This window comes from Schistocerca gregaria, chromosome 6 (genome assembly GCF_023897955.1).
Source record: "Schistocerca gregaria isolate iqSchGreg1 chromosome 6, iqSchGreg1.2, whole genome shotgun sequence".
NCBI classification, from domain to species: Eukaryota; Metazoa; Arthropoda; class Insecta; order Orthoptera; family Acrididae; genus Schistocerca; species Schistocerca gregaria.
The window spans coordinates 211,537,933-211,551,129 of record NC_064925.1 but is presented as its reverse complement, the minus strand read 5'-3'; the positions used below and the strand labels follow the sequence as shown (position 1 = coordinate 211,551,129).

Genomic DNA, 13,197 nt, shown 5'->3' with positions numbered 1-13,197 from the left:
TTTTACAAGATGAGAGAGAGAGAGAGAGAGAGAGAGAGAGAGAGAGAGAGAGAGAGAGAGAGAGAGAGAGAGAGAGAGAGAGAGAGAGAGAGAGAGAGAGAGGGGGGGGGGGAGGAATGAATGGGAGGAGGAGAGGGTAGGAGGGATCGAGGGTGACAGAGAGGAAGAAGGAGATATTTATGTTAGGCAAAATGGTTTAAAATTTAAATAAAATATCTGGTACAAGCTGCTAAACAATATATGTAAACACAAAGAATTTGAGATGCAGTTTATTGTTTATTGTTGATAACCATCAGCTGCTAAGAATGAGATAATCATCATTTGAAAACAATTTCTTACAAAATAAGTTTATCAAATAACAAATAATTAATTTATGTATCTTATGGTTTGTTACCATTAGGAACATGATAGGAACTAACCATATTACCTCTGATGGTCCAGTTATGTGAGTTGAGTGGTGAATGGGGAGGGGGGAGTGCACACTGGATATGGAGCGCAGACTGGATATGAGAGTGTTATGGTGAGGATGTATAAGGGCTATGTATCCAGAATGAGATTTGCACTCTGCAGTGGAGTGTGCACTGATATGAAACTTTCTGGCAGATTAAAATTGTGTGCCGGACTGAGACTCAAACTTGGGAGCTTTGTCTTTTTCGGGAAAGTGCTCTACCAACAGAGCTACGCATCATGACTCATGACCCATCCTCATTAATTCCACCAGTACCTCGTCTCCTACCTTCCAAACTTGACAGAAGCTCTTCTGCGAACCACACAGAAGTAGCACTCCTGGAAGAAAGGATATTGTGGAGACATGGCTTAGGCACAACCTGGTGGATGTTTCCAGAATCTCAGTTGGTAGAGCACTTTCCCATGAAAGGCAAAGGTCCTGAGTTCAAGTCTCAGTCTGGCACAAAGTTTTAAGGTACCAGGCAGTTTCATATAGGGGTTATGTACACTTACAAGCGATCTTGCTTTTTTATTTTCTTTTTATTTGTATATCAATAAACTTCCCATTGGTGGTAGGCTGATGACAAAGGACAAGCAACATAATTCTGTTTAATTCTGTTGAAAAGTAAGAAAAGTATGCTGCTGACTGCCAACAATGAACTATAAAGGAGCAGTGTTACAGCTGCCTGAATTCATAGTAGTTCATTGTGAGGCACAATGCATGGACAAAACTTATGCTAGCATATAGAGCTGATGGTCAAGAGCATGAGTATACCAGATTACAAAATGAAGTTGCACATTAATCTTGAGGACATATAAGTTATCTAGAATTTCAGTGTGAAAAAGCTTATTGGTATCTCAAGGCAAACAGTCTCTTGAGCTTTACTGTGCATCATTATGGGGCACTGGATTATAAATCAATTAATAAAGTAATGTTTGTTTGCTGAATGATAGAGTTCTCTTGTTCAAATCTGAACTACCAAAATCATTATGGAACAGTCATTGACCTGACATGAAACAATAAGAGAAGTAATACTATGGAAAGATAGAAGACAGGAATATTCATATATCATAAATCTGGAACAGGAATGCAGCCTGTAACAGTTTCAGAAAAGCAGTCAGATCACCACAACAAAGCTACAGCAAGTGTATTTCTAAATTCAACAGCACTTGTGAAGGTACAAACTTTATGCATATGTCTCAGTATATAATTTATCCTGTTTTAACAGTTGAGTTACCATTTGATATTTTACATGGAACAAGTTGTACAAGTATTTTCTTCTTCGTCTTCTTGTTCTTGTTCTTGTTCTTGTTCTTCTTCTTCTTCTTCTTCTTCTTCTTCTTCTTCTTCTATGGTGATTCACCCCAGGAGTTAACCTTTCTGACCTCCAAATGCTTCATTTGTTCCAGTCACCAGTCCTAAATTTCTGTCTTCCATCAATTCCTGTACGGATTTGCCTTTCCTCTCCTTCTTTCAGGTGTCTCTCACTTTAAACTTTTCCTTGACCACCTATGGTTGAAATTCTCTGTACATATTCCCTTGTTAATTGCAGATGTCTTCTCTTACAATTGTACTCCACAATGAACTACTATGAATTCAGACAGCTGTAACACTGCTCCTTTATAGCTCATTGTTCCATAGTATTACCACTGCCCTCATTTTATTTCTAGCTTTCCTTGTCTGAGGCTACATCTCAACTCTGCGTAGAAGTATTTTCTCCACAAAAGCATGAAATGTCCTACTGAATATTATTATTCCATATTATCCCATGCAAAACTTTATTAGTTCTCTTCCCCATTGTTATTCTGGAAGTAATGTCCTTGTCTCTTGTACTGGAATTATCCATTATTGTTTCCAAATATTTGTGTTCAGAGTATTTTATTTCCACAGAGTCAGTCCTGTCCCATACACATACACTCTGCCTTGTCCAGATACATTCCCAAACCCAGTTTGTTATACCCCTCCTTAAGCTTTCTCAGCCACATATTCCATATCATCTTCAATATGAGAGAAAATTGTCTGGTCACCTGCAAATAAAAGAGAATGAAGAGCATTGTCACCATCTTTATTCCGATGTCTGATCATTTCCAATACCAGTCATACAGTGCTTCTTCCAAATAAACGTCAAACAAAACAGGTGACAGTCCACAACCTTATTTCAGACCTTCATCAAGGGAAATACTTTGGGTATCCTAGTTTCCATTTATGTCTCATTAACCCTCCTCATTGCTTCCCATTCTAGGGACATTTTCGTAGACTTTCTGCATGGCCGCAGAGTCATATATACACTTTTATTTTTATTTCTATATTTTTCCAATAATTGTTGACACAGTGAATGTTATAAAGACAGGATGGTCCTTGCTTAAAACCACTTTGCTCTTCACTAAAATCTGACACATCATTTTCTATTTTCTTACTGATAAAACTAGAAAAAAACCTAGCTGTTGCTGGGATAACATCTATTCCTCTATAATTTGTACATGCCCTCTAGCTGTTGCTGTAATAACATGTATTCCTCTATAATTTTTACATACCTTCTTTTCATCTTTTTTTATAAATCAACATACGACAAATTTCATTCCTAAGGGGATCTTCTCTCTCCTCTACTTTCCCAAAAAGTTTCTGTTGAAGTCTTATTGTTAAACTTCCTTCACACCTCATAAGTTACATTCATATACTTCCTGGTCCTGGAGTCCTATTTACTTTTCTTTAGACACTGCTGCCTCCATATCTTTCATATTGATATCCATATCCATATTGATGAAAGGAGAAAATATAAAAAAATGCAGTAAATGAAGCAGGCAAAAAGGAACACAGATGTCTCAAAAATGAGATCGATAGGAAGTGCAAAATGGCTAAGCAGGGATGGCTAGAGGACAAATGTAAGGATGTAGAGGCTTATCTCACGAGAGGTAAGATAGATACTGCCTACAGGAAAGTTAAAGAGACCTTTGGAGATAAGAGAACCACTTGTACGAACATCAAGAGCTCAGATGGAAACCCAGTTCTAAGCAAAGAAGGGAAAGCAGAAAGGTGGAAGGAGTATATAGAGGGTCTATAAAAGAGCGATGTACTTGAGGACAATATTATGGAAATGGAAGAGGATATAGATGAAGATGAAATGGGAGATACGATACTGTGTGAAGAGTTTGACAGAGCACTGAAAGACCTGAGTCGAAACAAGGCCCCCGGAGTAGACAACATTCCATTGGAACTAATGACGGCCTTGGGAGAGCCAGTACTGACAAAACTCTACCACCTGGTGAGCAAGATGTATGAAACAGGCGAAATACCCTCAGACTTCAAGAGATGATTACACTAAGCAGATTCAGAAGGATGTAGGTTGCAGTAGGTACTGGGAGATGAAGAAGCTTTCACAGGATAGAGTAGCATGGAGAGCTGCATCAAACCAGTCTCAGGACTGAAGACCACAACAACAACAACATATCTTCCTCTGTTATTGCTATATGTTTTCTTCTAAGATCCTAACTTCTTCTTCTCCATTGTAGTTCAACTTATTTAGGTGCAATAACATTGAATGATGTCCTATTCATTCTCGAGTGAGAATTTTTCTTACAATGTCCATACTCTCATGTTACTTCTCAATTTTTAAATAACCTCCTATGCTTCATTAGACTTTTTCATACTATTGTCCCATCCATATTCCTGCATATTCCTCTCCATCCTGGCACTCATTTTAGCCTGTTGTCTGATCTTGATATATAAGTCTCTTGATTATGACATCTTATCACTTACACATTCCATATATGTTCTTTTCTTTTCATGAATCATGTCTTCCAGCTCACTGGAAAACTCATCTACATATTTCTTCTTCTTTTCATCCTATCCAAGGGCTGTTCATGCTGTTTCCAAAACACTTTCTTTCTGGCATTTATACATAGTTATGATGTCTTCCATCCTTCCTGTGTTAAGTTTATTCTGGAGCTTACTTAAGTATAGCATTTTGATGCTATATTGTCCAAGAAGGTCTGTCTAAAACTTCACTTCTGTAACTTCACCCTCTATTCTTATGCTAGGTGGTCTTGCCTTGTTGTAGCATGTTTTCCCCACTACCAGTATTTTTTAAAGTGCTGAATAAATTCCTTGCTGTTAGACCCTGTATACAGTCAATTAGAGTTGAGCACAGATCAGAAAGAGAGAGAGAATGAGAGAGTTGATGGACAGGCATTTTAAAGTGTGTCAAAGAAATAGAATGTATACACTTTAGATAACTGTTCTGCTAATGATGCAGAAACCCATAAATCACCATAGACTGTGTACTGAGACAGGTGACTGTACTCTTTGTAATAGATAACTGTGTGATCAGTGAAGGGGTCAGACAAACAAACTGGAGTGAATACCAGTGCTTTTTATGAGATTGCAGTTTTACTATCATGTGATGTGGTTCTTCACACATGACAGTATCTATCTTCGAAATCAAAAGCAGCCTGTTCACCATTTGCTCAGAAAATAGATGTTTATGAAAGATACAGGATCTCATATGTTCTCTTATGTAATTATTGTTTGTTATATTTAAAAATTGTAAATAGTATTCTCTCAGTAGTGAGCCAATTATAATGAAGTGGTTGTTGCCCATCTTGGATTATTTTTTTGTTCTCTGTTCACAGTTTCAAAACACTGACTCAGAACTTTATGTTTGCATTAATAAATACATCAAATAAAACATTGAAGGCAGTACTAAATTTGGAAATAATTCTTTTCTTTTGTTAACATTACATCCAAAATACAAAATTTCCTAACCAAAACATTACTGGTATGTAGGTACTATGTGCTGTTAAAGAACATTACTGGTATGTTGGTACTATGTGCTGTTAAAGAATGTTCAAAAACACCTTCTCAGACACATTTACAGTACTACCTAAAAACATTAAATATTATATAATTACACTGCAATTCTCACTATTGTCAAGTAAACAGTATTGACTTGTGTGTATATGATCTTTTGAAATTTGCACCTGTGCTCTCGTTTTCAAATATTCTGGCACTGTGCCTCTTCATCAATAACATTTCAATGCATTCAAAAATTCCTAGGTTGAAACTTTGCCTGCAGTAATTTTTCTGAAATTTGAAGTGAATGCTTATTGCTCTCGCTATTGAGGGAGTGGTCACTGGCCAATCAAAATATTTTTTATAATTCACTGTTTGCCATAGTGTGGCAGTTTTAGATAATCAGGTGGGATGTTTTGACATATTGTTGCTGAAGATACCAGTAGAGCCCAGGCCCGAGCTACCATTTTTATGACATTGCAAATCACAGCAAGCAATTGTGCTGTAGATGTTGAGACATACAAAGATAGATTTACTTCCATCTCTTATGATTTCCACTCCTGTGTTCTTTCTCTAGTTTTCTTCCTACTTGGATAAAGATACTTACATAATTGAAATGTGGCAAATGCATAAATATTTCAAAATTCTATTTAGCAGGACATAAACTAAGGTAAAGTCACCTCCTTACCTACAGCAGATCAATGTGTGGACTTACCTACGGCAGATCAGTGTGTGGAGCACAGAAACAAGTAACAGAAAACAGTGTTCACACTAGCTTTCGAGCAATAGCTCTTTTTCAAATACAAGTACACACATTCACACATACAACCACTTGGACAACCAAATGCACACTGCTGTAGTCATGGCAATATGGCAGTCTTCTGTTACTTGTTTTCATGTTCTATGCATCAATATTGATCTGCTATAGGTGAGCGGTTGCCTTTCCCTTATTTTATTTATTGCTTCAGACAGGAATTTTCAAAATGTTGTTTAGGCTGAATTTCATTTAGGTTCATGGTTCAGGGTGTTATTTTTAATGTGATAATTCTTCTAGTGCACATAGTTTTCATGAAGGCATTGCTAATAAAAAGATAAGGGCAGATAAATTTTTTACTGCAGTGTAATTCACCAGATATCTTATGAAGCAATATGTATTTCCACACTTAGTGACACAACTTCTTATAAAGATTGACATTCTGACTGTTTGGTAATGGGGCTTAAGTTAACTTACAAAATAATCAACAGTAAATTTCAGAAGCATTTACATTTTCCATAGCAGACTTGGCCTCTGTGCTTGTTACATTCTGACCATATTTTGTTGACCTCATTTTTTTCACAAGGTGATTAGGATATTAATTAAGATTTTTGCATAATTTATCAAAATTCATGATATGGTGCTTATACTCACAAATAAAATGGTCCCACAAATGACAGCCCTTAAATAGTCAGACGTCACCCTGACTAGTCTGTCTATGACCAGAAAATAGCTGCATAACATCTTTGAGAGTCCCAGTTGAGTGAGTAAACAATGAACACTTTATTAAGTCTGCTGTGTGTAACCAGTCTACACAAATATGCATATCAGCATCCATGAACACTCGGTAATGTTGGTTTTCTTTAACACAAACTCAGAATTTTTCTTCCTGAACTGCTTTGTGTTTGGTAGGATGGTTCTAGAATAATTGCCATTGGATTGATTGATTGTTGCAAGTGGTGACTTTGCCTAAGTGAAACACTGCTTTGCACTTTTCTATGATACTTTACTTACTGCAAGGCAGTATGTGTACTGTGAGGCACAGTACAAATCTGGACTGCATTTTGTGTTACACATAATCTCTCGCTTTTGTGACTTCTTAGAGTTACTACTGATTTGTGGGCAGTGTTTCTATAAAATTACAATTCATTTCATGAATTCTAATACTGGACTCTTGTTTTTTTGTGAGTGCTGAGCTGGTTTGAGCACTATTAATCATATGAGATTGAGAAGCTGGTCATCAACCAAATAACAGGTCATTAAAGATAATAAATGTGTGAACAATTTAAACCAAAATTGTGGTGTTGTCCTCATTATTGAGCAATTACGTTCCAGTATTCATTAAGCTTTTCAGCTTCATAACTACAGACAGATGTGATACTGAAGAGGCAATGGATAAGAGGTTATTAAAACCAGATTAATCACCTTACTATGTTAACAAATGATTCATTTTGCGATATGCATTGCTCATTTTCTGTTTTCTTACTTTACAGTGAGCCAAAAGACTAATCCTAGACCATGATGGATGCCAAGTATGCTCCTCACAACAGAATAAGGGGTCAGTATTCTCTGTGACTATTACTTCAGTTCGGCTTTTCCAGGAGTACAAAACATGGATGCGTATTGTCAGCTCTGAGAGATGGAGGTAGGTGTTTCCCCATAAACCCCTCTCAGCTCAGACTGAAGTTTGATAGTCGACAATTGCATGAACCAAAAATTTGCTTACTTTGTTCTCCATCTGTTATCAAAGCATTACAATAGAGATTTATGGAAATTGGTTGTAATTGTACATCACAATGGGTGACACAGACCCACTATGCTACAGGAATTCCTGGCTTGTTTATTTTATCTAATATCTTTATTTACTTTTTGAAATGTGCTAGTCAATGGATATTGTCAGTGTGACATAAGTAATTCTGGGTTGTTCATAGAGAATATAAGATGTGGAATCAATGGCGTATACAGATAACATTAAGTGTGATTTGGTGAATAACCATAGCTGAGGATCATATTGATAAAACTGAGAAGTTGTAAATGACATTTTAACTGGCATGACGTCCGCCACCAGTAGCTGTGTAGTCAACATGACAGAATGTCAATCCTAAGGGCCTGGGTTCAATTCCCAGCTGGGTCAGAGATTTTCTCTGCTCAGGGACTGGGTGTTGTGTTGTCCCGATCAGCATAATTTGATCCCCATCAACACGCAAGTTGCCGAAGTGGCGTCAGATTGAAAGATTTGCACCTGGCGAAAGGTCTACCTGACATTTACATTTAACTGGCATGACTAGTTTTGGAGGGTATTGCTTCATAACTGGGTGCTGCACACTGCAAAAAGGAGGGGAAAGTGTGGTGTAATACAGTGTTAACATTACAAGTCAAAATTGGTAAGGCCTTGGTTAATGGCTGCTTACACGCATGGAATGCCACGTCATGGGTGTGTGACAAGTGGGCCCATTAACAACAATCATTTTCCTCAAAAAATGGAAAGTTCAGGTTGGGACATCAACAATATTGTGAAATGGTAGACTGCTACTCACAATGAATATGACACTTTGCATTGCAGATAGACACAACAAAAAACAATGCTGAACATTGAGATTGTGGCCAAAGCCTTCTTCAGGAAGGACAAGAAAAACACAAAGCATTCACACAAATAAGCACATTTGTTGCAAACATGTCCATTATAACTGGGTCCTCTCTGGATAGGTGAAAACTGTATCATTTTGAGTGGAAGCATCAATCTGGAATGGGGCAATGCAGGGGGAGGGTTACCAGGGCGGGGGAGGGGGGGGGGGGGGGGAGTCAGCACTGCCTGGAAGAGCAAGCATGCACTTGGTAGCAGGATAAAGCTGCCAAGTGAGGCGTCTGGAGGCTGTGGGGGTGGGAGGGAAAGGGGAATAGGTAGTGGAAAAGAAGAGGAACAGCAAAGGGAAAGACAAGTGGGTGCACTGGCAGACAGTGGAACATAATGAAGGTGGCAGGACGTGAACTGGGAAGAGATGATAGGACAGAGAGGCCAGAAGCTGTTGGGTGGGGATGTGGGGACAATAGATTACCATAGGCTGAGGCTGAGATGAGAGTGTAGAATATGTTTCAAGGGTAACACCCATCTGTACAGCGCAGAAAAGCTGGTGATGGAGGGGAGGACCCACATGACTCAGGTTGTGAAGCAACCATTCAAATCAAGCATGTTATGTTCAGCTGCTTGTTGTTCAACAGGGTGGTCATTTTAATCATGGAACAGTTCGTCTGTGGCCATTCATCCTGGTGGACAACTGGTTGGTAGTCATACCAATATAAGAATCTGTGTGATGATTGCAGCAGAATTGGTGTATGTAATGGCTGCTTTCATAGCCACCCTGGTCCCTGATGGTGTAGGATAAACCTTTGGCAGGTCAGGAATGGGAAGTGGTGAATGTGTAGACAGGGTCTTGCAGCGATGTCTTGCAGCTGGGTCTTCCACAGGGATATGATCTGTGTGGCAAGGGGTTGGGATTGGCAATGGCATAGGGATGGAATAGTATGTTGTGGAGATTGGGTGGGTGTTGGAACACTACTTTAGAAGGGTTGTGAAGAAATTCAGTTAGGTTTTGAGTTATGAAATGGGTGCTCCTTTGTAGCTGGTTCAAGTTTTTGCTTCTTTGTAGCTGGTTCAAGTGGGTGGTTCTGGAAAAGGCTCAAGGCTTTAGGAAGGGACTGGAGGATTTGCTCGATTTCTGGGATTGGATAACTCTGGCCAAGTTTATAGGTAGAGCAGCCAGACAGCAGGCATAGGCCTTCACTATCCTGCAGCCCTAGTCTGCATGCATAGTTACCATGTTGTATCCCAATACCCCCCCCCCCCCCCCCCCAAAATCCTTCCACCGCCCCTAACAACCAGTTGCAAAAGAGCACCCCCTTTGTCACCAATGCTACCCCAGACTTGAACAAATGAACCACATCCTTTTTGATGGCTTTGATTATCTATCTTCATGCACTGAAATGAGTGACATCCTACCCAAGATCCTTCCAGCTCTCCTAAAGTGCAGTCCATTCTTTTGTCACTCCCAATCCCAACCACTAGCTACAGGGATCATACTGTGTGGAAGACCCAGGTGTAAGACCTGCGCAATCCGCTAACCCAACACTTCCTACTCCAGTACTTTCATTGGCTCATCAGATGACGGGCCATCTGTGAAAATGGCAATGTCATATACCAGTTCTGCTGCAATCATTGTACAGTTTTTTTATATTGGTATGACTGCCAAGCAACTGCACACCAGGATGAATGGCCACTGGCAATCTGTGCCAAGGGCAAAATGGATGACCTTGTGGCATAACATGCAGCAAACATAGCATGCTTTATTTAAATGGTTGCTTCATAATCTGAGCTATCTGGATCCTCCTCTCCACCAAAAGAATTTCTTGTAATTATCTTTACAACACATTCTCTGTTCCCAGAATCATCCTGGCCTCAACCTATGGTAACCTACTCTCCCCACACCCCCACTCACTCAACAGCTTCTGCCCCTGCCCCCTCTGTCCTGCTCCCAATTCCTGTCCCCTCACCCTTATTGTGTGCTGCTGTCTGCCAACGCACCCACTGGTCTTTTCCCATTTTCTGTTCCTCAGCTTTTCTACTTACCATTCCCCTCCCCCCCCCCCTGCCTCCTCCTCCTCATCCTGCAGATGTTGCATTTGGCAGCATTGTTCTGACAACTAGTGCCCACATGCTTTACAAGGAAGACCTAAATCCTCTCCTCCCATACTACTAACTACTATTCCTCCCTCTTTCCCATCCAACCCCACTTGATATGGTACAGTTACACTCTGGCCAGAGTGGCCAGAGATAGTGGTCATATGTGTGAGATATGTGCTTGCTTGTATGAATGTGTAGGTGTTTTTCTTTGCCTTTCTGAGGATGCCTTTGGGTGAAATCTCAATGTGTAACAGCGTTTTCATTGTGTCTGTCTGTAACTCACTGTCCTATCATTTCATTTTCATAATATTGTTGATACATTTTACCCATTCATATGAGACAGTAGGATGTGTAAGCCTGAGTCTTCTCTTGTGCTCTGGCAAGTAAGTGGGCACTTTCATATTTCTACTTTATGTCTGAGTCAAGTCCCTCCATACACAGTAGCATTTTCTGTTGCAGATCCCAATATCTTATATGTGTGAGTTGAATGTGTTGCAATTAACTGGCCTGCCTGTCTCACACTCATGACTTGACCTATCATATGAGTAAGAAGCCATTAACTGAGGATTTAACTGTTTTGTCTTGTAATGTTAACACTATATTATGCTATGCTGTCCCCTTCCTGTTGCAGTGTGTAGCACCCAATGATGGAACAATATTTCCAATAATAAAATATTATTTATATCTTTGTCCATCCATGTTCCAGCCCTACTTCCGATTCTGCACTCCACGGGTCATTCCCTTGTCGACAGCCCAGGTGCAAGACCTGTTCCATACACCCATACACCACATCCTACCACAGTCCAATCACAGGCATTTCCCACCCAATAAAAGGTAGGGCACCATGTGAAAGCAGCCACATGATATATCAACTATGCTGCAATCCCACTACAGTATTCTATGTGGGCATGGCAAGTAACCAACTGTTCATATGACTACTTCCAAACTGTGGCGAGCCACCAAACTTGACCATCCAGTTGCCAAATGTGCCACACACCAAAACACAAATGACTTCAACAGCTGATATTACTTTCCTACCCAAGTGTCTCTGAAGCCCACAGGTTGGAACTGCCTTTCAAGGATATCCTGCACTCTTGCAACTCCCTAGCCTAAAACTCCATTGATTTGTTTCCCACTGCCTCTTCTCTCCTTTTCCCTGCTCTCTTCTGTCTACACCACTCCTTCCCCATCCATATAATGTACTGCATTGTCCCACAACAGCCTTCCACTCCCTCCGTGTGGACATTCTCTCTCTTCCATCACTCTCCATCTTAATATTTCTTATATGCTCTGCCATCTTAACTCCTGTCACCTGTCATGTAGCTTCTGAGTCATCTGTCAAAAGATCTGCCTTACACTATCCCATTACCCATTTCGTAACTCATGCATAATTCACTACCCACTCCTCACCTCTATGAGAACAGGCAACTGCTCCCAATAATGTCTCACTATGGTTGTGCATGTTAATGTGCATAGTGCATACTTTTGCCAAATAACACAGCACTCAAGTGGTTCAAATGGCTCTGAGCACTATGGGACTTAACATCTATGGTCATCAGTCCCCTAGAACTTAGAACTACTTAAACATAATTAACCTAAGGACATCACACAACACCCAGTCATCACGAGGCAGAGAAAATCCCTGACCCCGCTGGGAATCGAACCCGAGAACCCGGGCATGGGAAGCGAGAACGCTACCGCACGACCATGAGATGCGGGCACATAGCACTCGCTTGGAAGCTAGTGTGAATACTGTTTTCTGTTACATTCATTTATGCATCACACATCAGATCACTATAGTGAATGTGAGTGGTTGCTTTTACCATATTTTACATATTATATTTGTATTAATTAGGTTCAGGATTTTGGTCTCTTTTCTTTGTTTGGTGGGCACTGTTTTTGATTTCGCACTAAAACTGTAGGTTGCTTCTAAACTTCCAGTTTAGAATTTTTTATGGTCAGGGATGAATAACAGCTTTGTATTATTGCACATAATATTTCTGAATGATGTTATTTACTTTTGTACTTAAAAAAGTCTTTCATTTGCAGTCTAGCTGATTATGATTGGTAGGAACACACCTGAAACTCAAGTAACATGCACCTGTTGAAAGAATAAGAAATGTATATCACTGACCATCAACAATGGACATAGAGAAGCATTATCAGAGCATGCTGCATTCAAAATTCTTCACAGTACAATGCGATGCTGTTGTCATGGGGAAAGAGACTTGATGATTTGATGAAGAATGGTTCCTTGAAAGCTAAATAAATTTTCTGACCAGTTACATGTATCTATATACCACCCATCATTCATTTGCTAGTGGATGATAGCACTTTGTCAGTTTTGCTTGTTCATGTTCCAATATTTTCCTAATTATTATATGGAAAATAAAATTTGAGAAAGAAAAATATGGCAATGGTTAGTGTGTTTATGGGTCTCTGTAACAAAGTGAATTTCCAATTTCAGTATAATTTCCCTTGGTACAACAATTGGGATGCTTATTGTAATAATAATAGCATGTGCAATTA

General features: G+C 39.6%; 1 protein-coding gene across 2 annotated transcripts in view; it reads right to left on the bottom strand.

Moving 5' to 3' along the window:
- LOC126278373 (cadherin-23-like) overlaps positions 1-13,197 on the bottom strand; it is a 520,639-nt gene that overhangs the window by 10,063 nt on the left and 497,379 nt on the right. The window lies entirely within an intron of this gene.